A 25,611-nucleotide genomic window follows, 5' to 3' on the forward strand; every position below is an offset into this window, starting at 1 on the left:
GCACATATAGGAATAATATATATATATATATATAACACATTATATAGATACGATTGTATAGATAGAAATAACATGTTATTTTGAATACTTTATATATACACACATATTTGTATATTTGTGTGTATATATATTCAAAATAACATCTTTCTAGAGATCAGATTTTCCTCTGTTAAATTTTTCGAAGAACAATCCAATAGTTGCTCATTGCCTTCTCAATGATTTCCTCATTCCCATCCATTCCAGTAAAATAACACTGATATCACCTAAAATTGGTGGTGTGTGGGACACCAGCTTATCTAACTGTCTGGAGAGAGCCACTGAGTTTTTTTTTTTAACCTTTACCTTCTGACTTAGAATTAATATTGGTTCTAGTTAGTTCTAATTAGTATTGGTTCTAAGGCAGAATTGCAGAAGGGCTATGCAGTAGGGATTAAGTGACTTGCCCAGGGTCACACAGCTAGGAAGTGTCTACCTAGCTGTCCTGAAGCCACTGAGTTTTCAGTGTGAGCATTTACATTTCACAAATTGGCAAATGCTACAAACCAGGGTTTGGTTTATTGTTTTGTTATTAATAAAATAATTGGGGGAATATTAGTAATGCTGATTAAATGAAAAAGTTTGTTGGGATTGCATTAACTTCCTCCCCCCAGAATCCACCCCCCAGAACTGATTATTAAACATTTACCAACACATCCCACTTAAAATATTCATAAATGAGACTGCAAAGGAAACCAGTTATATTGAAGTACATTTATCAGCACACACATATGTATGTATTTATAAAATCTCCAAAAAGTTTATCGACCCCAGATTAGGAACCCTGGACTAAAGTAGTGCTGGAGATAGGGAAGCGAGTTGGAAGTAGCTTAGTTATAAGGATTTTTCTTCCATCACACATGTGTAACCCTCACTGCTGTACTTCTAGGAAAGGCTGTCTAGAGCTAATGCACCATGTGTGAGTTTCTCTGTACCTCTTCTCAATAGTGCATGGTTGGGTTGTGCTTGAAGATAGGGGCAGAGAGGAAAGGAACAAGAGAGTGGCAATCACATGTTCTGTTGATTCCATTTAAGACTGATCATCACAGAAAAGGACTACATTTTAAAAAAGTGAATGACCTTGGATAATACTTCCTGTTGTCAACTACTCTAAATTTTGAAACAGGGGTAGTATTATCTATTATTTTTTAGTCAGATCTGACTCTTTGTGATCTCATTTGGGGTTTTCTTGGCAAAGATATGTAGTGATTTGTCATTTCTTTCTCGAGCTCATTTTTTAGATGAGGAAACTGAGGTGAACAGGGTTAAGTCATTTGCCCACTTAGAAGTCACATAGCTATTAAATGTCTGAAGCCAGTTGAATCTTCCTGATTTTGAGTCCATTGCTCTATCCACTGTGCCACTAGCTGCCCACTAATATCTGTACCTTAGAAATAGTTATGGATTAGTGGATAGAATGTATCTCCAGAATCAGGATGAATTTAGGTTGTAGTCTTGCTTCTGACATAATTGTGTGATCTTGGGTATATCACTTTACTTTTTAAGTGCCTCAGAATACTCTCCAAGTAAATGAAGTGTAGAGCAGTTGGTTATTCACAGGAAGAAGGAATTTGTCCCACACAAATAAAACCATAGAAGATTCCAACAGACCAAAAAAAAATGGTTTTCTTCACAGGGTGGTTATAAATATTAAATAAGTGTAAAAAATAGGAGGTAATTAGGTACTACAATTTGGTGGTTGGGGCATGGGACTTAGGTCTGTTTCCTAAGATGATCAGAACAAAAGGAAATGGACCCATATGTTCTAAAATATTTATAGCAGTTCTGTTAGTGCTACCTAAGAACTGGAAATTAAGGGATGCCTATCAACTGGGAAATGGTTAAACAAGTTGTGGCATATTATTTTGATTGAATATTACTTTCTTCATGAGAAATGATGAACAAGTTAATTATTTTTAAATATGTAAAGACCTACATGATATTATGAAGAGCAAAACAAGCAGAACCAAGAGAACATTATATACAACTACAGAAGTATTGTTTGAAGAATCGCTTATGTATGTTCACCACCAAAAAAAGAACTGATAAACAGAAACACATAAGACATAGTTTTATACACACACACACACACACACACACACATACACAGAGAGTTATCCTTTCCATATAAAGGGGGTTATGGGCTCAGAGTCTTGCCATCTGGAAAATTCAAGTAAAAATTTTTGGCCCTCCCATTGTACCAGACAAGAAGTCTAATTTTTTTCTTTTTCTTTTATGGGTTGTTTAAAGTATCTTATTATGAAATATGGGTTAAATATTTGGTCATAGGTTATATGTAGGTCAATGTTAACATTTCTAGCTTTTTTGTGTCATTTGTTGGCTTCACAATCCAAGAAGCTTGTTTCCAGTTAAACAAAGCACTTGTCTCCATCTTGATTCAGCAGGGGGAACAAAGTAAGTTGTAGCTTTCATCTTAAGATCAAACTTTTTCCCTATTAAAATCTAAAGGTTGTCTTGGGATGCCAGAAAGGGGAATAGATTAATATTAAATTTCCACAAAGGATATAAACATATATAATCTATACATTGTCTAATATATATGTATATATTCATATACATAAAAATACACACACATATATCCCTTTTGCTCTGCTTAATTCACTTTGTAATAGTTCGCTTCAAGCCTTTCTATGTATCTCCATATTTATCATATTTGTTGTCTGTTATTGCACCAGTAATATTCCATCATATTCATGAATCACATTTTGGTAGTTCCCCAGTAGATAGACACCTACTTTGTTTTCAGTTCTTTTGCTGCTACAAATGTGTGACTAAATATTTTGATGGATTTGGGATTTTTCATTTTAGTAATGCAATTTCTAGGTGAGAGGATATGGACATTTGTCACTTTATTTGTGTAATTACAAATGACCTTGCAAAATGATCATTCTAATTTATAGCTTTACCAACAATGCATTAATGTGCCAATCTTTCTACAACCCCAGGCAACATTGACTATTCCAGCCTTCTGTTACATTTGCCAGTTTTCTGGGTGCTAGTTTTGTGAAAGCTCAGTGTTGTTTTGATTTGTATCTCTTTCATTATAAGTTATTTGGAACATTCTTTCATATGGTTGTTAATAGTTTGCAATTGTTTTAAAAGTTGTTGGTTCATTTCTTTTGCCTGCTTATTTATTGAGGGTAGTACTGACATTGCTATGTATGATGGCCTTTTCTTAGTCCTGATCCTTTTTGATCTTTCTTTAATTTTTGGACAATTTCTTGTCCTATATACTTTATTTTTCTCTGGCATAACTGACACTGTTTTGTTTTGGTTCTCCTCCTACATGCCTTAAGGCTCCTTCTCAGTCTTTGCTGTTACTCTTGTATTCATCCTCTAATTTTGAATGATTTTCAACTTTTTCCCTTAATCCCTATTCATCACTCCCAAAATTCTTTCCCTTGGTGGTCTTACCTACTCCTGTGGGTTCAATAATTATCTTTATGAAGATGAATTCCAAATTTACATCTAGCTCTAATCTCTATTCTTTCATCTTTGATGACTTTCATAGTCACAATAGTAACCTTTCAAAACCCCTGATCTCCCATTTCTTCAGTCTCTTCAACCTCTTATTGTATTTGTTTCCAAGCTACTTTGACTTCCCAAGGGGATGGCCCTCAACTCTACTTTCTTGCTGGGTCCCTCCATTTTGCTGTCCCACTAAAACCTCAACTACAATACATTCAAAATTGAATTCATCTTTCCTCCTTAAATAGCTCTTCCTCCCTAGTTTCCTTTCTGTTTTTGGTGCCACAATTCTGTCATTCAACTAGGCTTGAAACCACAAAATCCTTTGCCTATCCAATGCTTTATAGTTTACAAAATATTTTTATTTAAGTGGATAAACTTCCTCAGAAGAGAAATGGCTTCAGGTTTGCGAGGGGGATAATCCCTTAACATTCCAGTGAGCCTGTCTCTCCCATAGAATCTTACATCATCTCCCCTGAATTTATACCACTACCCTGTGGTTTAGCAATTCCCTTCTCATTGCTCTTTCAATATCCCCTTAATAAAATTGTTTTCCTTTCCAGGTAAGAGAACTATGGAGACAATGTTTTTCTTTCTCTGAGTAGCATAGCAATTTAGGAAATTCCCCCCATTAAGGTCCAAGCTTGAGATCATACAGTTTTTGGACCCTAGAAATTGGGAACTTTTGAACTCATGAGTCAATTCCCAAAGCTAGTTCTACCTAGGAAATTTCCTTTCTTGGCTCAGAAACCTAGAATCCAGGATTATCCTGTCTAGGTTATCCAAATTCTTCTTCCTTCATAGAGAATTTTATGATTAAAATAAGAGTCTGGCCATAGACTTAATGATTTTATTTAATCAGAAAGGAGAAGGGGAGAAGGATGAAAGAGAGTAGTGGTAGATTACTTTTCAATCCTTTTAATTTAGCTTGCTGTTCCACAGAAGCCATGTGGGCCCTCAAGTCAGCACCAATAGGGCAGCTGAGAGGCCAAAATTCCAGTCTGGTCTCAGTTTATCAAATTTTCTCTTTAACCACTGACTCTCACACATCACCCCTGTTGCTAACTGTTGTCCTTTCGCCTTTGCCTGGGCCTGCCTCCTGCTTCGTTGTCCCCTACCTCAATTGCTGGTTTTTCCTGCTGACTATAGGGGCACCATACTATCCTTGTGATCAAAGTCCCCTCAATAATTTCCTTCACATAGGGAAGTTAGGGTTAATAAACAATCTTAGGTGACAGGCACACATATGTCTACTGTTAACCCTTACAAATCAAAGAGGAACAGTTATCCTTTTCTCTTGAAAAACCAAGAATCCACAGTGTGGCCGGCAACTTTATTTCCTTTAAGAGAGGAAACAAACACATGTATGGAGGTTTGGGATAGAACCAAGTCCCAGGAGGAGGAAGAGGAGGTTACTGGTTTTATAGTATTCTAATAAAGAAGGGAGGAGGTCTTTGGGATTGGGTAACAAAGGAGATACTTCTGCCTACCAACAGGAGATATTAATTCAATGGCTTAGAAGGAACTTTGATGTTCAACAGAACATCAGACAGAACTTTGATGTTACAGAAGTCAGCCTTGGTGTTATCTGTAGGGACTAAGGGATTGTTCAGGGCAGGACTGACTAATTCTTGTGCAGGAACATGTGCAGGGTCACCTCCAGGGCATGCATGATTGTTTTATTAGTTTAATCCCAATATTTCTTCTCAAGATCTAGAAACCAAGGCAATTCTAAACAACATAAGCCATGAGAAACTGAGACATGCTGACACTACCTATGCCATGTTCTTCTGCCACAAGTCACAAATCACTACTGGTGTGTGTGTGTGTGTGTGTGTGTGTGTATTTGTGTGAACTGTGTATGGGCATAGGTACTCTCATATGTGTGCTATTCTATCCTTTTAACGTTCAAGAGAGAGCAGATCTGTTAGCTTCTTTTTATACACCACAAGGTGGGGACAATTCCTCTATCAAAAATCAGTTTCCCTTCAAGCCTGACTCAGCCAGTTGTCAAAGGGTTACAGCAAAGGGCTCCAAGTGTCCCTTGTCTCATGTTCTATGGAGAATAGGGAGCTACCCATCAGATTCCTCTAAATAAAGATTTTAACTCTATAAGTTTATTAGGCTTATTAGAGGAACTCATTAAATTGATCTGGAGCCTGCTCTGGTCTACCTTACTGGAAAAACAAAACAAAACAAAACCTTTATAAATTGTAAATCTTTGTGTGTTTGTTAAGGATTATTATCATAATCTAATTAACATTATTCTTTGTTAACTTTCATATCTTCTCATCTCTTTTAGATCTCTGCTTTATTTCTTTTCTTTCTCCTCCCCTCTGGCCACCCTCTCTCCCTTTGTTCATCTCTTTTCAGATCTCTATGACTCCTTATAGTGATCTTTGCAGCTTTGAGACTTTGTTGACAAATTGTTTCAGATCCTCTAGCTTTTGAAGTATTTTTCTTTCCCCTTCAAAGAGAAAAGTTGGCTTGGCCCAGATGTGGTACTTGGGGTGATGGTTCCATTTTAAATTTTAGTTTATACTGGATCCTCCCCCAAACTGTTCTCTTCTTCAAAGTCAAAGGAGCAGGTAAGTCAATACCTTTAAACTTTCCTTTTATACTTTTTTTCTTTGCAGTTTATAAAATCCTGCCTTTGTCTTTATACCTTAAAAGCAAGACAATTTGAATCTTGGGAAGGCATTTTTTTTTTTAAAGTTTGGTTCTGAAGGGGATTCTAGGGCCTCACTATACATGTACAAGATCTCATCTCAAGGAACATTTTCTTTAATTTTTCCTTCATTATTGTTTCCTCATTTGATTATTCCTCTTGGCATCCTGGCTAATTGTAGACTGGATCTCTTAATCCAGAAAGTTTATTTTACATTTTCTTTGTTCAAACAATCAATAAATATTTATTAAGTGTTTACTACGTGTCAAACTTTTGGTATATAAAGATAAGTAAAAATAACCATGCTCAAGGAGCTCACAGTCTGAAGGGAGTGACAATTTATAAAAAAGTTGCATTGTGTAAGACACATACAGAGTAGATGGGAAGTAATCTCAGATGCAGAAGGCACCAATGACTTCTTTTTTTTTAAATGTAATTTAATTTTTTCAATTAAGAAAATCTATTTTCTCTCCCTTTCACCTCCCCACATCCCTAAATAGAAAATAAATAAAAACAAAGTCCTTGTAACAAATATACAGCCAAGCAAAATAAATTCCCACATTGGCTATATCCAAAACTTTATTTCTTATTCTATACTCTGAACCCAACTAGTCTGTCAGGAGGTGAGTAATACACTGCCTCTGTTTCCCCTCCCCCCCAGTACTTGTGCCTCCCCCTGCCCTCCCCCCAACTCTTACCTTCTGACTTAGAACAGGTTCCAAGGTAGAAAAACATCGAGGGCTGAGGAATGGGGGTTGAATGACTTGCCCTGGGTCACAAAGCTAGGATGCATCTGAGGCCAAATTTGAACCCAGGTCCTCCCCACTCCAGACTTGGAACTCTATCCACTGTGCTGCCTAGCTGTCCCCTGATGACTACTTTTTTAAAAAATTATATTTTATTTGATCATTTCCAAGCATTATTCATTAAAGACATAGATAATTTTCTTTTCCTCCCCCCCACCCCCTCCCACCCCCCATAGCCGACGCGTAAATCCACTGGGCATTACATGTTTTCTTGATTTGAATCCATTGCTATATTGATAATATTTGCATTAGAGTGTTCATTTAGAGTCTCTCCTCTGTCATGTCCCCTCAACCGCTGTATTCAGGCAGTTGCTTTTCCTCGGTGTTTCCACTCCCATAGTTTATCCTTTGCTGATGAATAGTGTTTTTTTCTCCTAGATCCCTGCAAATTGTTCAGAGACATTACACCGCCACTAATGGAGAAGTCCATTACGTTCGATTATACCACAGTGTATTAGTCTCTGTGTACAATGTTCTCCTGGTTGTGCTCCTCTCGCTCTGCATCACTTCCTGGAGGTTGTTCCAGTCTCCATGGAATTCCTCCACTTTATTATTCCTTTTAGCACAATAGTATTCCATCACCAACATATACCACAATTTGCTCAGCCATTCCCCAATTGATGGGCATCCCCTCGTTTTCCAGTTTTTGGCCACCACAAAGAGCGCAGCTATGAATATTTTTGTACAAGTCTTTTTGTCCATTATCTCTTTGGGGTACAGACCCAGCAGTGCTATGGCTGGATCAAAGGGTAGATATTCTTTTGTCGCCCTTTGGGCATAGTTCCAAATTGCCCTCCAGAATGGTTGGATCAGTTCACAACTCCACCAGCAATGAATTAGTGTCCCCACTTCGCCACATCCCCTCCAGCATTCATTACTTTCCTTTGCTGTTATGTTAGCCAATCTGCTAGGTGTGAGGTGATACCTCAGAGTTGTTTTGATTTGCATCTCTCTGATTATAAGAGATTTAGAACACTTCTTCATGTGCTTGTTAATAGTTTTGATTTCTTTATCTGAGAACTGCCTATCCATGTCCCTTGCCCATTTATCAATTGGAGAATGGCTTGATTTTTTGTACAATTGATTTAGCTCTTTATAAATTTGAGTAATTAAACCTTTGTCAGAGGTTTCTATGAAGATTTTTTCCCAATTTGTTGTTTCCCTTCTGATTTTAGTTACATTGGTTTTGTTTGTACAAAAGCTTTTTAGTTTGATGTAGTCAAAATTATTTATTTTACATTTTGTGATTCTTTCTATGTCTTGCTTGGTTTTAAAGCCTTTCCCCTCCCAAAGGTCTGACATGTATGCTATTCTGTGTTTACCCAATTTACTTATGGTTTCCTTCTTTATGTTTAAGTCACTCACCCATTTTGAATTTATCTTGGTCTAGGGTGTGAGGTGTTGATCTATTCCTAGTCTCTCCCACACTGTCTTCCAATTTTCCCAGCAGTTTTTATCGAATAGTGGATTTTTGTCCCAAAAGCTGGGATCTTTGGGTTTATCGTATACTGTCTTGCTGAGGTCGCTTTCCCCCAGTCTATTCCACTGATCTTCCTTTCTGTTTCTTAGCCAGTATCAAATTGTTTTGATGACTGCTGCTTTGTAATATAGTTTTAGGTCAGGGACTGCAAGGCCCCCATCATATGTGTTTTTTTTCATTATTTCCCTGGATATCCTTGATCTTTTGTTCTTCCAAATGAACTTTGTTATGGTTTTTTCTAAATCAGTGAAGAAGTACTTTGGTAGTTCAATGGGTATGGCACTAAATAGATAAATAAGTTTGGGTAGGATGGTCATTTTTATTATATTGGCTCGTCCTATCCATGAGCAGTTAATGTTTTTCCATTTGCTCAAGTCTAGTTTTAGTTGTGTGGCGAGTGTTTTGTAGTTGTGTTCATATAGTTCCTGTGTTTGTCTTGGGAGGTAGATTCCTAGGTATTTTATTTTGTCTAAGGTGATTTTGAATGAGATTTCTCTTTCTAGTTCTTGCTGTTGAGCTGTGTTGGAGATATATAGAAAAGCTGATGATTTATGTGGGTTTATTTTGTATCCTGCAACTTTGCTAAAGTTGTTGATTATTTCAATTAGCTTTTTGGTTGAATCTCTAGGATTCTTTAAGTAGACCATCATGTCATCCGCAAAGAGTGATAACTTGGTCTCCTCCTTGCCTATTTTGATGCCTTCAATTTCTTTATCTTCTCTAATTGCTACTACTAGTGTTTCTAGTACAATGTCAAATTGTAGAGGTGATAATGGGCATCCTTGTTTCACTCCTGATCTTATTGGGAATGCATCTAGTTTATCCCCATTGCAGATGATATTATCTGATGGTTTTAGATATATACTGTTTATTATTTTTAGGAATGACCCTTCTATTCCTATGCTTTCTAGTGTTTTTAATAGGAATGGGTGTTGAATTTTATCAAAGGCTTTTTCTGCATCTATTGAGATAATCATGTGGTTCTTGCTGGTTTGCTTGTTGATGTGGTCAATTATGTGGATGGTTTTACTAATGTTGAACCAGCCCTGCATCCCTGGTATAAATCCTACTTGATCATGGTGAATGATCCTTCTGATCACTTGCTGGAGTCTTTTTGCTAGTATCCTATTTAAGATTTTTGCATCTATATTCATTAGGGAGATTGGTCTATAGTTTTCTTTCTCTGTTTTTGACCTGCCTGGTTTTGGAATCAGTACCATGTTTGTGTCGTAAAAGGAATTTGGTAGAACTCCCTCTTTGCTATTTATGTCAAATAGTTTGTATAGTATTGGGATTAACTGTTCTCTGAATGTTTGATAGAATTCACTGGTGAATCCATCAGGCCCTGGGGATTTTTTCTTAGGAAGTTCTTTGATGGCTTGTTGGATTTCATTTTCTGATATGGGATTATTTAAGAATTCTATTTCCTCTTCTGTTAGTCTAGGCAGTTTGTATTTTTGTATATATTCATCCATATCTCCTAAATTGGTGTATTTATTGCCATATAATTGGGCAAAGTAATTTCTAATGATTGCCTTAATTTCCTCTTCATCAGAGGTGCTGTCCCCCTTTTCATCTTTAATGCTGTTAATTTGCTTTTCTTCCTTCCTTTTTTTAATTAGATTGACCAGTACTTTGTCTATTTTGTTTGTTTTTTCAAAGTACCAGCTTTTTGTCTTATTTATTAAACCAATAGTTCTATCACTTTCGATTTTATTAATTTCTCCCTTGATTTTTAGGATTTCTAGTTTGGTTTTCTGCTGGGGGGTTTTAATTTGATCGCTGTCGAGTTTTTTCATTTGCATTTCCAATTGATTGATCTCTGCTCTCCCTAGTTTGTTAATATAAGCATTCAGGGATATGAATTTACCTCTGATTACCGCTTTGGCTGCATCCCAAAAGGTTTGAAAGGATGTCTCGCCATTGTCATTTTCCTCGATGAAATTATTAATTGTTTCTATGATTTCTTCTTTAACTAAACGGTTTTGGAGTATCATATTGTTTAATTTCCAATTGGTTTTAGATTTGGTTTTCCATGTACCATTACTAATCATTATTTTTATTGCCTTGTGATCTGAGAAGGCTGCATTCATTATTTCTGCTTTTCTGCATTTGTGTGCTATGTTTCTGTGACCTAATATATGGTCAATTTTTGTGAATGTGCCATGTGGTGCTGAGAAGAAGGTGTATTCCTTTTTATCCCTATTTATTTCTCTCCATATGTCTATTAATTCTAATTTTTCTAAGATTTCATTCACTTCTTTTACCTCTTTCTTATTTATTTATTGATTTGATTTATCTAAATTTGATAATGGTTGGTTTAAGTCTCCCACTAATATGGTTTTACTGTCTATTTCTTCCTTCAATTCTCCTAGTTTCTCCATTAGAAATTTGGGTGCTATATTATTTGGTGCATACATGTTGATTAATGATATTTCCTCATTGTCTAAAGTCCCTTTTAACAAAATATAATTACCTTCCCTATCCCTTTTGATCAGGTCTATTTTTGCTTTGGCTTTATCAGATATCATGATTACCACTCCTGCCTTCTTTCTGTCAGTTGAGGCCCAGAAGGTCTTACTCCATCCTTTAATTCTGACCTTGTGGGTGTCAACCCACCTCATGTGTGTTTCTTGAAGACAACATATGGTAGGGTTTTGGATTCTAATCCATTCTGCTATTCGTCTATGTTTTATGGGTGAGTTCATCCCATTCACATTCAAAGTTATGATTGTCATTTGTGGACTCCCTGGAATTTTGATAGCCTTCACTAATTCTAACCTTTTCTTCTTCAGCTCTACCTTTTAGTCCAGTGATTTACTTTGAATCAGTCCCCTTGTCCCCTCCCTTGATGTTTCCCTTTTTAGTCCCTCCCTTTTCCTTCCCTCCCCCTCCCCCCTCTCTTTCCCTCCCTTTTTGTTCTCCCTCTCCCCTCCCCCCCTTGGTTTTCCCTTCTCCTTACCCTTGTTGGGTAAGATAGAATTCAAGATCCCAAAGGATCTGGATGTTTTTCCCTCTCAGAGTTGATTTCCCTGAGATTGAGGTTTAAGTAACCCCCCCCCCTCTTCCTCTCCTTCTTATAGGAGTTTTCTTCCCCTCCCCTTCCCATGTGAATCTTTGTGTGAGAACCATTATTCTATTTGGTCTTTCTTTACCCCCTATTTATACATTACATTTTCCCCACATGTTAGTATACATAGATTGAAATAAATGTAGTCCTTATAGAAGAGAGTTTGAGTAAAAGAAGAAGATAACATTTTTCCCCTTTCCTTAATATTTACCTTTTCAGGTATTCCTTGCTCTTTGATTTTCGGTATCAAACTTTCCACAGAGCTCTGGTCTTTTCTTTGCAAAAAGTTGGAAATCTTCTATTTTGTTGAATGCCCATACTTTCCCTTGGAAGTATGTAGTCAGTTTTGCTGGGTAGCTGATTCTTGGTTGAAGACCCAGCTCTCTTGCCTTTCTGAAGATTATGTTCCATGCCTTACGATCATTCAGAGTAGAACTTGCAAGGTCTTGTGTGACCCTGATTGGCATTCCTTTATATCTAAATTGTCTTTTTCTGGCTTCCTGTAGGATTTTTTCTTTTGTTTGAGAGCTTTGGAATTTGGCAATTACATTCCTGGGAGTTGTCTTTTGGGGGTTTAGTGTAGAAGGTGTTCTGTGAGCTCTGTCAGTGGCTGTATTACCCCCTTGTTCTAGAATCTCTGGGCAATTTTCTTTGATTATATCTTGTATCACCATGTCGAGTTTGGTGTTTATTTCTGGCTTTTCTGGAAGTCCAATTATTCTTAAATTATCTCTTCTCCCTCTATTTTCCAGATCTGTCACCTTGTCGGTGAGATATTTTATGTTCTCTTCTAATTTCTTGGTATTTTGGCTTCGCTTTATTAATTCTTGCTCTTTTACATGATCATTGTCTTCCAGCTGCCTGATTCTGGCCTTTAAAGCCTGGTTTTCCTTTTCACTTTGGTCAAACTGGTTTTGTAGATGCGTGGATTTCTTTTGCATTATTTCCCACTTTTCCTCCCAGAACGCTTCCATCTTTTTGGTCATTTCTGATTCAAATTCTTCATGGGTTTGTGGAGAGTTTCCATTTCCTTTGGAAGGTTTTGGAGCATTTTCTTGTGCATCATCTTCTATCTCCTCTGTATTTTGTATTTTGGTTCCATAGAATGTGTCCAAAGTCGCCCCTTTCTTCTTATTTTTCTTGGGATTTTGGGGCTTCTGTGCTTCTGTGGAATTTGCCATCTCTGAATGGGGAGGATTAGCTTTTCTTATCTCTGTCTGGTGTTCAGAGGCTTTAGTCCTGGGAAGATAGTCGGTTCTATGAGCTTTCCCTGGGTTGCCTTAAGGCAATGACTTTCACTGGAACTGGAATGGAAGGGGTGGACCAGGGGGCCACACTCTCCCCCGGCTCCATCTGCTTCCCTGCTGCTAAGGTGCCCCCTCAACTGGGTCGGGTTGCTTTCTGGAAGTTGCCTTCAGAATAGCTGGCCATGAGGTTGTTTTGTCGGGCCTGAGGGTTGCTGTTGTTTCAGAGGACCCTGCTCTCTGAGGGGGAAGGAGTCACGGCTTCCCGGAGCTCCAAGGGCAGTGACTTTCACTGAGACTTGGATAGCAGGATCCAGCTGATGAGGCTGTCTTGCCCGCCCTGAGGGTTGCTGTTGTTTCAGACGACCCTGCTCTCTGAGGGGGGCGGGGCTGCGGCTTCCAGGAGCCTTGGACTCTGAGCTCCTACCCCTTAGGTCCGAGTGATCTCGGGTTCTGGCTTTTGAGGGGGGCCGTACCTTTTGATCCAGGTCCAGGTCCAGGAGGAGGATTCCCAGGGTCTATGCTGTTGATCGTTTTGAATTTCGGTGCCTTAGGAGCTTATAGTTTGAGATCGGTCTTTTCCGGAGATCTGAACTTTAGCTTTCTCTAAGCTGCCATCTTGACCAGAAGTCCTGATGACTTCTTAATTGCTAAACCCAGTAACCTTTTCCCAATCTCCATCCCCTTTGACCATTCCATAGCATTTAACAGTACTGGTTTCTTCCTGGAGATATTTACTCTTCTTGGTTTCTTGTTTCTTACTCTTAGCTCTTCTCTTATCTGTCTAATCATTCCTTCCCAGTCTTTGCAGTGGTTCATGATATTTCACCCACTCCCTTAGTCCACCAACTAGCATTTATGAAGCACTTTCACCTTGTTCCAGGTATTGCGTTAAACTCGGCCAACAGAAAGAAAAGCAAAAATAGTACCTGATCTCAAGAATTTCACACTCTACTGGGGAAGACAAGATGTAAATAAATAGAAACATCTAGATACAGAATAGTTACTTTTATATTTATTCTGCATTTAATTATATTTGTCTTTGCCTCCTTCAATAAATGCTAAACTCTTTGGGATTAGGGTTTGTTTCTTTTTTGTCTTTGTGTCCCCAGAGCCTAGTACACAGTAGGCACTTAATAAATGTTTGATAATTGGACACCCTTGAACATCTTTGAAATTTCTGGGAAGTGAGGCAACTAGGTAGCACCAGGCCTGGAGACAGGAAATCCTAGGTTCAAATGTAACCTCATATACTTCCTTAGCTGTATGACCCTGGCAAGTCACTTAACCCGAATTGCCTAGCCTATACCTCTCTTCTATGTTGGAATTCATGATAAGAAAGAAGGTAAGAGTTAAAAAAAAAAGAAAAAGCTGGGAGGCTTTGCATTGACAGGTTAATAAGTACACTAAGACTGAGGATTACTTCTCCTTGGAAAGTAATCCCAGAAGGTAAGGCACTAGCTTCTTGGGGAGGGGTGTAGAAAAAGGACTCCTGAAGAAAGTGGGATTTGACATGAGACTTGAAGGAAGCTGTGAGGCAGAGGTAAGGAGGGACAGTTTTCCAGAAATGGGGATGGTTAGCTCAAAGCACAAATTTATAAGATGGCAGTATCATGCATAAGAACAAGTCAATGTAGCTGGATCTCAGAGTAATAGCTATAATCTGGATTCTCTTTTAGGGGTAAAACATCAGCATTGTGTTTCTTTTTTTTGTACAACTTTGTCATATCTGCGGTTTACTTTTCTCTGTAGCAGAAACTGATACTATCAAAACCAATGAAAAAGAAACATGTCTAGATTTCAGGACAGAGACACCCAAGAGGAAGTAGGCATCCCCACTGTACTTGACTAAAGACACTCATTCAATCATCACTTTTTTTTTTTATTTAAAACCCTTACCTTCTGTCTGGGAGTCAATACAGTGTATTGGCTCCAAGGCAGAAGAGTGGTAAGGGCTAGGCAATGGGGGTCAAGTGACTTGCCCAGGGTCACACAGCTAGGAAGTGGCTGAGGTCAGATTTGAACCTAGGACCTCCCATCTCTAGGCCTGGCTCTCAATCCACTGAGCTACCCAGCTGCCCCCTCAATCATCACTTTTAATGGAGTTAACAAGTCAATGTGAAAACTCCCAGAAATTTCATGCATGGAAGGGCTCAGCAATCAATCAATCATGCATTTATTAAGTGCCTAATATGCTCTAGATACTGGGGATACAAAGACAAACACTACAAAAGTCTATGCTCCCAAAGGACTTACTGTGTATCAAAGGAGACATACATAAATGCAATTATATACAGAATAAATATTTTTAAAAATGCAATGTAGTTTAGGGAGAGAAGAGCACCAATTGTTGTGGGGGTTAGGAAAATATTCATGTATAAAAATAATAAAAGCCAGTATTTATTTTACATTTTAAGGTTTGCAAAGTACTTTTCAAATTTTGTCTCACATTATTCTCATAACATCCTCAATTTACATATGAAGAAACTAAGAAAGAAATCAAGTGATCTTCCCAGGGTCATAAGTGTATGAGAGGTGATTGGGTATTTAAGGAAGACAAGTACCTCTGGTGTGAAGGTTTGCTAAGCCCTTTTCAAGGCTGCTCACCCACCTTGATGTCCACCTGGTACTCACCTCTCATCTGTGGCTCCAAGAAACTGTAGCATGCACATCAGCCACATTCCAGAAAACTATCTTGGCAGATGAGCTAAACCAGGTTGAGGGTAACTGATAGGTTACAAACCCATTGGTGAATTAGAGGGATGTCTATCTCAAGCATGTGAAGACTTCTCCCAGTGGAATGGATGGATGACAACAATTTATTCCAATGGCCATGAAGGTGGTTGAAAAAGGTGCTGTGGAGTGCTCAGAACTTGGTTAGACATTGATGACATCAAGATCATTCAATGCATTCCAAGCCATGGCCAGTCATTCTGACGTTTGTCTTCTCACTGGATTTAGATGACTGGAAGAGAGGGTGAGACTGAGAACTTCATGAAACTCTGTCTCACTTTCATCTAATTCATGGGCAAGTCAAGACATCACCCTGTGATGTCATTGGTCTTCTTCCAAATGAAGGACAAGTGTTTGATGTCACTATTATATTCAACCCTTTCTGATACCAATTCCAGCACTCTATCTGGTGTGCTACCCAGGTTGAGTGATCCTTGAAGCCTGTCTGGTGATTTAGCTGAGCCTTGAGGAAGTAAGGGATTCTGCAAGGTGGAGATGATAAAGGGGTATCTGGGGGACATACAGTGCAAAAACATGGAGGTAGGAGATAGAGTGAGAAACAAAGTTAGTTTGGCTTGACTGCAGAGTTCAAGAAGGGATATAATTTAAAAGAAGTCTAGAAAGGGTGGGACCAGGTTGTGAAGGGCTTTTAAAGCTAAACAGAGGTATTTATACTTGATTCTAGAGGTATTTAATTTTGGATATCAGTTTAGAACATAAACTCTAAACTTAGAACAGTTCCTGGCACACAGTAAATGCTTACTAAATGTTTATTGACTGACTTCAGATAAATCCCAGATGTGTATTTGTGTTAACACACATATGTATGTATAATACATGTATATATACACACATATTATGTATATATTATACATCACACACAATGTATAATTGTATACACAATTATATGTATTGACACACACATCTGGGATCCTTCTGTTTACAGTTTTTGTTTTAAACTGCTGTTGGCCTTGGCTTCTGTATCTCTCTACTTGGTAAGGAGATCAAGTGTTTGCTAGCTTAGGTGGTTTCTAGATCTTTCCATTCCTTTTATTCATCTAACTTCCTCAGGAAATGTGACAGTCTATATAAATGTCTATCACATTAAATTCCCAGTTTTTATTATTAACAGCTTGTTTAAATAGGTCAGATTGCACCCATAGCTTTTCATTTTTATTTCATCTAGTTCGTTGATTCTGACCTTTGTTCTAACAAGTTGGTAGTCTAATAATTATACATAGATGAATGATTCAGAAACAACTCTAGTCATTTCTTGTCTGATGATATAATCAGTTTCATTTTTGAATGTTACTTGATACTTGGCAAGCCTGTCATTCCTAATACTTCTCTTGAAGAAAGTATTCAAGATCTGTAGGCCTGAGGTGTTTCTGAAGTTTACAAGTCTTTAGTCTCTCTTGTTTCCTTTTCCTGAACTATCTTTTTGACAATGTTGCCTATGTTCACTTTTTCTTTGAAGTCACAGAATAACAAAGTATATATTTAATTTAGGCAGACTCATTGAGATTTCCATACATTTATTTACTTCTTCCTCCTTTACAACATTGGTTACATAAATTTTTTTCTTTTTAAGAATGCTTTTTATTTTTGTTGCCTTTTGTTTTTATACAACAGTGTTCTTCCCTTAACCCCCGTCCTTCTATTAAAGTTTTTTTCCTGTAATAAAGAAAAATAACAAACATGTTGACTACATCTGATATTATCTCCCACATCTCACACCTATCTATAATTGTTGCCTCCCTACTGAAAAAAGAGACACATGATACATTTATTAGTATTTCAGGAATAAGACTATTCATCAAAGTTTAACTTTTTAATGCTGTTTTCATTTACATTATTTTAGTCATTGAGTATATTGTTTTTCTAGTTCACTTGTTTCTTAGGATTACTCATGACTCTTGTATTTTCTATTTATTATTCAAGAATGTTTCATGCCATTCAAATATCATAATTTGTTAAATCATTCTCCAATTCTAGGTTTTTTGCCACCACAAAGAAAATTATAAATATTTTGTTTTATATAAGAACTTTCTTTTTGTGATTGACCTTCTGGGCTACCTAATTGCCCCTGATTTGTTTGTTTTTTATTTGAAAAGACTGTGTCAGGGCTAGCAAATGATAAAGAAGAAAGTTGATTTTTGGTCCATTGATATCAGTTAGTCAAGCAGGATTTATTAAGCACCTACTACTCAATTCAATTCATTAAACATTTATTAAGTGCCTACTACCTGGCAGGTACTGTGCTAAGGGCTAGCAAAATTAAGAGAGGCAAAAAAAAAACCAACCCATATATATATATCCCTAAGGAACTCTCAGTCTGATGGGATGAGACAATAGGCAAATGATTGACTATGTACAAACAAGATAAATTGGGAGGAGTCTAGGAGGGAAGGTAATAAGATTAAAGAGGACTGAGAAAGGCTTCTTGCAGAAGGTAGGATTAAAAAAAACCAAAATACCCTTGCCTTCCATCTTGGAATCAATAATGTGTATTGGTTCCAAGGCAGAAGAGCAGAAAGGATTAGGCAATGGGGATTAAATGACTTGCCCAGGGTCACACAGCTAGGAAGTGTCCAAAGACAGATTTGAATTAGGACCTCCTGGCTCTAGGTCTGGCTCTCAATCCACTTAGCCACCTAACTCTCCCCAGAAGCCAGGATTTTAGCTGAAACTTGAAGTCACCAGGGAAGTCAGGAAGAGGAAATGAGAGGGAGAACATTTCAGGTATGGGGGACAGCCAGTGAAAACACTTGGAGTCAGGAGAGGAAATGTTTTATGGGAGGAACAGCATGTTTTCATGGAGTTTGTGGAGGGGAATAAGAAGATCAGAAAGGGGGCAACTAGGCAGCTCAGTGGATAGAAAGTCAGGCCTGAAGACAGTTTTAGATACTTTGTAGCTGTGTGACCCTGGGCAAGTAATTTAAACCCCATTGCCTAGCCCTTATTGTTCTTCTGCCTTGGAAGCAATAATTAGTATTGATTCTAAGACATAAAGTAAGGATTAGAAGAAAAAAAAGACTGGAAAGGTAGAAGAGGTCAGGTTATGGATGCCTCCCATTTTGGTGCCTCTATTTCTCTATTCTTCCAGCTAGCTGTGTGATTTCAGGAAAATTCCTTACTGTTTTCAAATCCTAGTTTCTTCACCTACAAATTTATGGGTTAAACTAGACTTTTTTTTTTTTTAATCCTTACCTTCTGTCCTAGTATCAATTCTAGGACAGAAGGGCAAGGACTAGGTAAATGAGGGTTAGTGACTTGCCAAGTGTCACACACAGCTAGAAAGTGTTTGAGGCTGCATTTGAACTAAGGTCCTCCAGGATGCCACGTCTGGTACTCTACCCATGGTGCTAGCTAGATGCCCCCTAGACCAGGGGTTCTTAATTATCATGGATTCCGTTGTGCCATAGATTTCTTTGGCAGCCTGTCAGAATAATATTTCTTGATTACATTTATAACTGAAGGAAATAATAAATTTTGTAAATTTAAGTAAAAATAAGTATGTATTTTATAATGTGTAAATGTAAATATGAGTAAAAATAAGAATGTAATTATTTTCTTATCTAAATTTATAGACCCACCTAGAATTTATCCATGGACTTCTTGAGGGGAAGGGATGTCTGTGAACCGTTGATTCAAAATCCCTGGACCTGATGATCTTGAAAGTCTCAGCTTTATAAAAATATGAGTTTATGCTTCTGAGATTTGCTATCATTTAGGATTTTTTGAGATACTTACTTGAAGCTATTTTCTCAATACAATATTGCTTTATGAGGGGGGCAACTAGGGGGTTAGTGGGTAGAGAGCTAGGTCTGGAGATGGGAGGTCCTGGGTTCAAATTTGACCTCAGATACTTCCTAGCTGTGTGATCCTGGACAAGTCACTTCACTCCCATGGCACTTCACTACCACTCTTTTTTCCTTGAAACCAATATACAGTATTGATTCTAAGATGGAAGGTAAGGGTTTAAAGAGAGAAAAATATTGGATTCTATCAATATTTCAAAGCCTTAAGCATTTGTACAGCTAAGGAAGCACTGCAGAATACTACTTTAATTAGCTTCAAAGCCATTTTCCTAGACAAATGGGAATGGTTGTGCCAAGAGATATTTGGATTTATGCTGGCCAGGCAAGTATTCACATAGGAATGCTGCTTATCAATGAGTGTTTTACCTGACTTCACATGTATAATTGATAGGTCTATCACTTGCCTTTTCATTGTGTGGGGGAAAGGGTAGAAGAGGAGAGAATTTGAAACTCAAAATTTAAAAAGAATGTTAAAAATAAATAAATAGGGGGAAGCTGAGTAGCCCAGTAGATTGAGAGTCAGGCCTAGAGACAGGAGGGAGGCCCTTCCTTCCTCCCTCCCTCCCTTCTTCCTTCTCTCTCTCTCTCTCTCTCTCTCTCTCTCTCTCTCTCTCTCTCTCTCCTGCCTTCTACCTTAGAATCAATATTGTGTAGGACCTCTTTGTCTACAGGCCTGTCTCTCTGTCTGCTGAGCCACCTCGATACCCACAATGCTTTTCAATTTTTCAAAGTCAAAATTACCCATTTTATCTTTTAAGGTCATGTCTAGTCCTGGTTTAGGTAAGAATTCTCTCTTTAGCTAGAGTTTAGAAAGGTTATCCTTTTGTCCTCAAAACATTTTTAAGTTATATGACCTTTTATAGGTAGTCTATGTATCTTTTTGAATTTTATTGGGATAGAGGGCTTATGATATTGGTTGTGAAGATGGGATTAACTCTCCCCTGCCCATTTTTAGATTTAATCTCCAGAAGTGTATATACCCTCCCCCATCTTATCCTTAAGTGGGGGAGGTCTGTGACCCATGTGTGTGATGATGGGTGATGAATCAGAGCTCACTGACTGCCCCCTGGGCAATCCTAAGCAAAACTATAGCTATAATTGGTCCACATAAAAGTGGGAGGAAGGCACAGGAAATGACAAGAGGAATGATTTTTAAAAGTGGCAAGAGCTTCCAGGTAAGCATGGCAGCCAGCTAAATGTGTCTTACTCACTCTCCCCGACACACACCGACAAGGATCACCCCAAAAGACCTTAAGAATCTATATCAGAGGAGCGGAGGAACTGTAGAACAGGGACCAGCAGTGAAAGTGCATGGGATCAAGGTTTTACCAGCCTATAAGAGGGGGAAAGGGCTTCCACCCAAACGCAAACGCGAGTGGATCCAGCCTGCCCCACCCCCACCTATAGGGCCAGAGTTGGGGCCAGTGCACACCAAGACTAATGAGCAAGGGGTGACTCTGAAGTGAGGAGGGGGCACTTCTGTGCCCTTGGGAGCTGACTATGACAGCAGGGGGACCCCCCCACCCCTGATGGGAGCTAGGCAAAAAAACCTCAAGACGTGAGAGAGCGCAGTCTTCAGGTGCCCAGAGCCAGTGCACCCTCCAGAGCCAGGGAGTCAGATAGGAGCCCCTCTGGTATGAACAGGGAGTATTTTTTTGGGGTCCTGGGGAATTGACCAGCTCTGCTGGGGACCCATCCCTGAAAGTAGCTAAAAGCAAGAAAATGAAGACACTGAGTGCCCACTGGAGGAAGGTACTGAGAAAAGCAGCAAAGGACTGAGGGAAATAGAGAGCCTGCTCATAAACTCCATAAACAAAAAAAACCTGCTCAGCAGACTCTGATTTCTGACTAAAGAGGGAACTGAAAACATCCAGGGAAAAAATGGCTAACAGTGCACAGGAGCCTCAAAATCCCTCTAAGAAATCAAAGAAGAAAGCTATCACCCTCAAAAAAATTTTATGGGGAAAAAACAGGCTACAGAGCAAATACTGGATGAAACTCAAACAAAGGCAAAACTGAAAAAAAAAATGAAAATTGTCCACAAGCCCTGGAAGAGTCTCAAATGGAGCTATCATCGGAAAGATGGAAGCCCTCTGGAAAGAGAAGTAGGAAATGGTTCAAAAACAAAAACAACAAATTATATTAGAGAACCAAAAAATTACAGCTGAATGCCAAAAGATCAAAGCAGAAAATCAAGCCTTAAGGACCAGAATTGAGCAATTAGAAACCAATGATATGGCAAAAGAGCAAGAATTAATAAAGTAAAGTCAAAAAATTAATAAATTAAAAGAAAACATAAAATATCTCAATGACAAGGTGACAGACCTGGAAAACAGAGGAAGGAGAGACAATCTGAGAATCATTGGTCTACCAGAAAAGCCAGCAATAAACAGTAATCTTGATATCATAATACAAGATATCATTCAAGAAAACTGCCCAGAGATTCTAGAACAAGGGGGAAATATAGGTATTGAAAGAGTTCATAGAACACCCTCTACACTAAATCCCCAAAAGACAATTCCCAGGAATGTAATTGCCAAATTCCAAAGCTTTCAAGCAAAAGAAAAAATCTTACAAGAAGCCAGAAAAAGACAATTTAGATATAAAGGAATGTCAATCAGGGTCACACAAGACCTTGCAATTTCCACTCTGAATGACCAAAAGGCATGGAACATGATTTTCAGAAAGGCAAGAGAGCTGGGTCTTCAACCAAGAATCAGCTACCATCAAAACTGACTATGTAATTCCAGGGGAAAGTATGGGCATTCAACAAAATATAAGATTTCCAAGTATTCATAAAGCAAAGACCTCTGTGGAAAGTTTGACATTCAAACACAAAGAGCAAGAGAAACATGAAAAGGTAAATATGAAAGAAAGGGAAAAGGAGAAAAATGTTATCTTTTTCTTTTATCCAAACTCTCTTCTATAAGGACTACATTTATATCAAATTATATATATTAATATGTGGGGAAAATGTAATGGCTAACTCTCAAAAATTGTATGCATCATTAGAGTAGTTAGAAGAATCACATATAGGGAAAGATTGGAGCATCAAGACAATATGGAGAAAGTGGGGGAAAGAAAAAAAAAGGAGAGGGTATCATTGATGGTACTAAGATATACATCAAGAAATAGAAAAAAAAACCTAAATAGAATAATCATTGTCACACAAAGATACACATGGGAAGTGGATGGGATGAATTCTCCTATAAGAAGGATAGGAAGAGAGTGCAAATTGGTATTACTTAAACCTTACTCTCAGTGAAATAAACTCTGAGAGGGAAGAACATCTAGATCCATTGGGATCTTGAATTCTATCTTATCCAACAGGGTAAGAGAGAAGGGCAAATTAAGGAGGGGGAGAGGGGAGAGAGTATAAAAAGGGAGGGAAGGAGAGGGGGAGGGGAAAGGAACAAAAAGGGAGGGGCTAGAAAGGGAAGCATATCAAGGGAGGGGACTAGGGGGACTGATTTAAAGTAAATCACTGGCTTAAAAGGCTAAAGAAGAAAGGTCAGAATTAAAGGAAAATGTCAAAATGCCAGGGAATCCACAAGTGACAATCATAACTTTGAACATGAATGGGATGAACTCACTCATAAAACATAGACGAATAACAGAATGGATTAGAATCCAAAATGCTACCATATGTTGTCTTCAAAAAACACACATGAGGCTGATAGATACTCATAAGGTCAGGATTAAAACCTTTTGGGCCTCAACTGATAGAAAGAAGGCAGGAGTTGCAATCATGATATCTGACAAAGCCAAAGCAAAAATAGACCTGCTTAAAAGGGATAGGGAAGGTAAATATATTATGTTAAAAGGGAGTATAGACAATGAGGAAATATCCCTAATCAACATGTATGCACGAAATGGTATAGCACCCAAATTTCTAATGGAGAAATTAGGAGAATTGAAGGAGGAAATAGACAGTAAAACCATATTGGTGGGAGACCTAAAACAACCACTATCAAATTTAGATAAATCAAATAAAAAAAATAAGAAAGAGGTAAAAGATGTGAATGAAATATTAGAAAAATCAGAGTTAATAGACATATGGAGAAAAATAGAGACAAAAAGTAATACACCTTCTTCTCAGCACCACATGGCATATTCACAAAAATAGATCATACACTAGGTTACATAAACATGGCATACAAATGCAGAAAAGCAGAAATAATAAATGTAACCTTTTCATATCATAAGGCAATAAAAATAATGATCAGTAAGGGTACATGGAGAGCCAAATCAAAAATTAATTGGAAATTAAATAATATGATACTACAAAATCAGTTAGTTAGAGAACAAATCATAGAAACAATTAATAATTTCATTGAGGAAAATGACAATGGTGAGACTTCCTTTCAAACCTTATGGGATGCAGCCAAAGCAGTACTCAGAGGAAAATTCATATTCCTGAGTGCATATATTAACAAATTAGGGAGGGCAGAGATCAATGAATTGGAAATGCAAATAAAAAAACTTGAAAGGGAACAAATTAAACCCCCCAGAAAAAAACCAAACTAGACATCCTAAAAGCTAAGGGAGAAATTAATAAAATTGAAAGTGATAGAACTATTGAACTAATAAATAAGACTAGAAGCTGGTACTTTGTAAAAAGAAACAAAATAGACAAAGTACTGGTCAATCTAATTAAAAAAAGGAAAGAAGACAAGTAAATTAACAACATCAAAGATTAAAAGGGAGACCTCACCTCCAAAGAAGAAGAAATTAAGGCAATCATTAAAAACTACTTTGCCCAATTATATGGCAATAAATATACCAATCTAGGCAATATGGATGAATATTTACAAAAATATAAATTACCTAGACTAACAGAAGAGGAAATAGAATTCTTAAAAAATTCCATATCAGAAAAAGAAATCCAACAGGCCATCAAAGAACTCCCTAATAAAAAATCCCCAGGGCCCGATGGATTCACAAGTGAATTCTATCAAACATTCAAAGAACAGCTAATCCCAATACTATACAAAGTATTTGATATAATAAGCAAGGAAGGAGTTCTACCAAATTCCTTTTATGACACAAACATGGTACTGATTCCAAAGTCAAGCAGGTCAAAAACAGAGAAAGAAAACTATAGACCAATCTCCCTAATGAATATAGATGCAAAAATCTTAAATAGGATACTAGCAAAAAGACTCCAGCAAGTGATCAGGAGGGTCATTCACCATGATAAAGTAGGATTTATACCAGGGATGCAGGGCTGGTTCAATATTAGGAAAACCATCCACATAACTGACCATATCAACAAGCAAACCAACAAAAATCACATGATTATTTCAATAGATGCATAAAAAACGTTTGATAAAATACAACACCCATTCCTATTAAAAACACTAGAAAGCATAGGAATAGAAGGGTCGTTCCTAAATAAAATAAACAGTATAAAACTAAAACCATCAGCTAACATCATCTGCAATGGGGATAAACTAGATGCATTCCCAATAAGATCAGGAGTGAAACAAGGATGTCCATTATCACCTCTATTATTTAACACTGTACTAGAAACACTAGCAGTAGCAATTAGAGAAGAAAAAGAAATTGAAGGCATCAAAATAGGCAAGGAGGAGACCAAGTTATCGCTCTTTGCAGATGATATGATGGTTGTAACAGTTAAATTTAGGGGAGATGGGGAGACTGAGGCCTCTGAGGCAGGTAGAAATTAGTTTCTCTCTGCAAGAAGTATTATATTTTTTAGAGGTTTATTAAAGGTTAAAGATTAAAGAATATACAAATAAGAAACATGTGCCTAGGCCAGAGGCCTAGACAAAATAACCTCACATCACGCAAGAGACGCGCCTGCTCCAAAACGGAAGTCCAAAAAGAGCCAAGAGAGAGAGCCCCTCAAAAGCCTTTGATTCAGCTTAAATACTTTCTCGATCTCGGCCCAGGTGAGATTACAAGGCATTCTGGGGAAGTGGAGCAAAGGCTCATGGGGATTGTAGTCCTGTATTCAAGTCTATTTTTTACATTCCCCTGTGTGATCATTTTTGGAAAAAATAATTTTTCCCCAAAAGGATCATAAAAACATAATAAACTTAAAAGATTACAATAGTGTGAGGATAATAGAAAAAAGAATAAAACCAATAATTGCTGAACACATTGACAAAAAGCCATTAGGGGGCAGTCCCCTTTGGCATAAAAGTATACATACAAATAAATGTTCAATCAACCACACCCAAAGTTCAATTTTGTGCAACTTGTGGTCTGGAGGCTTCTTCATGGTGGCTTCTCCAACAG

Source organism: Monodelphis domestica, chromosome 7, assembly GCF_027887165.1.
Source record: "Monodelphis domestica isolate mMonDom1 chromosome 7, mMonDom1.pri, whole genome shotgun sequence".
In the NCBI taxonomy this organism is placed as follows: Eukaryota; Metazoa; Chordata; class Mammalia; order Didelphimorphia; family Didelphidae; genus Monodelphis; species Monodelphis domestica.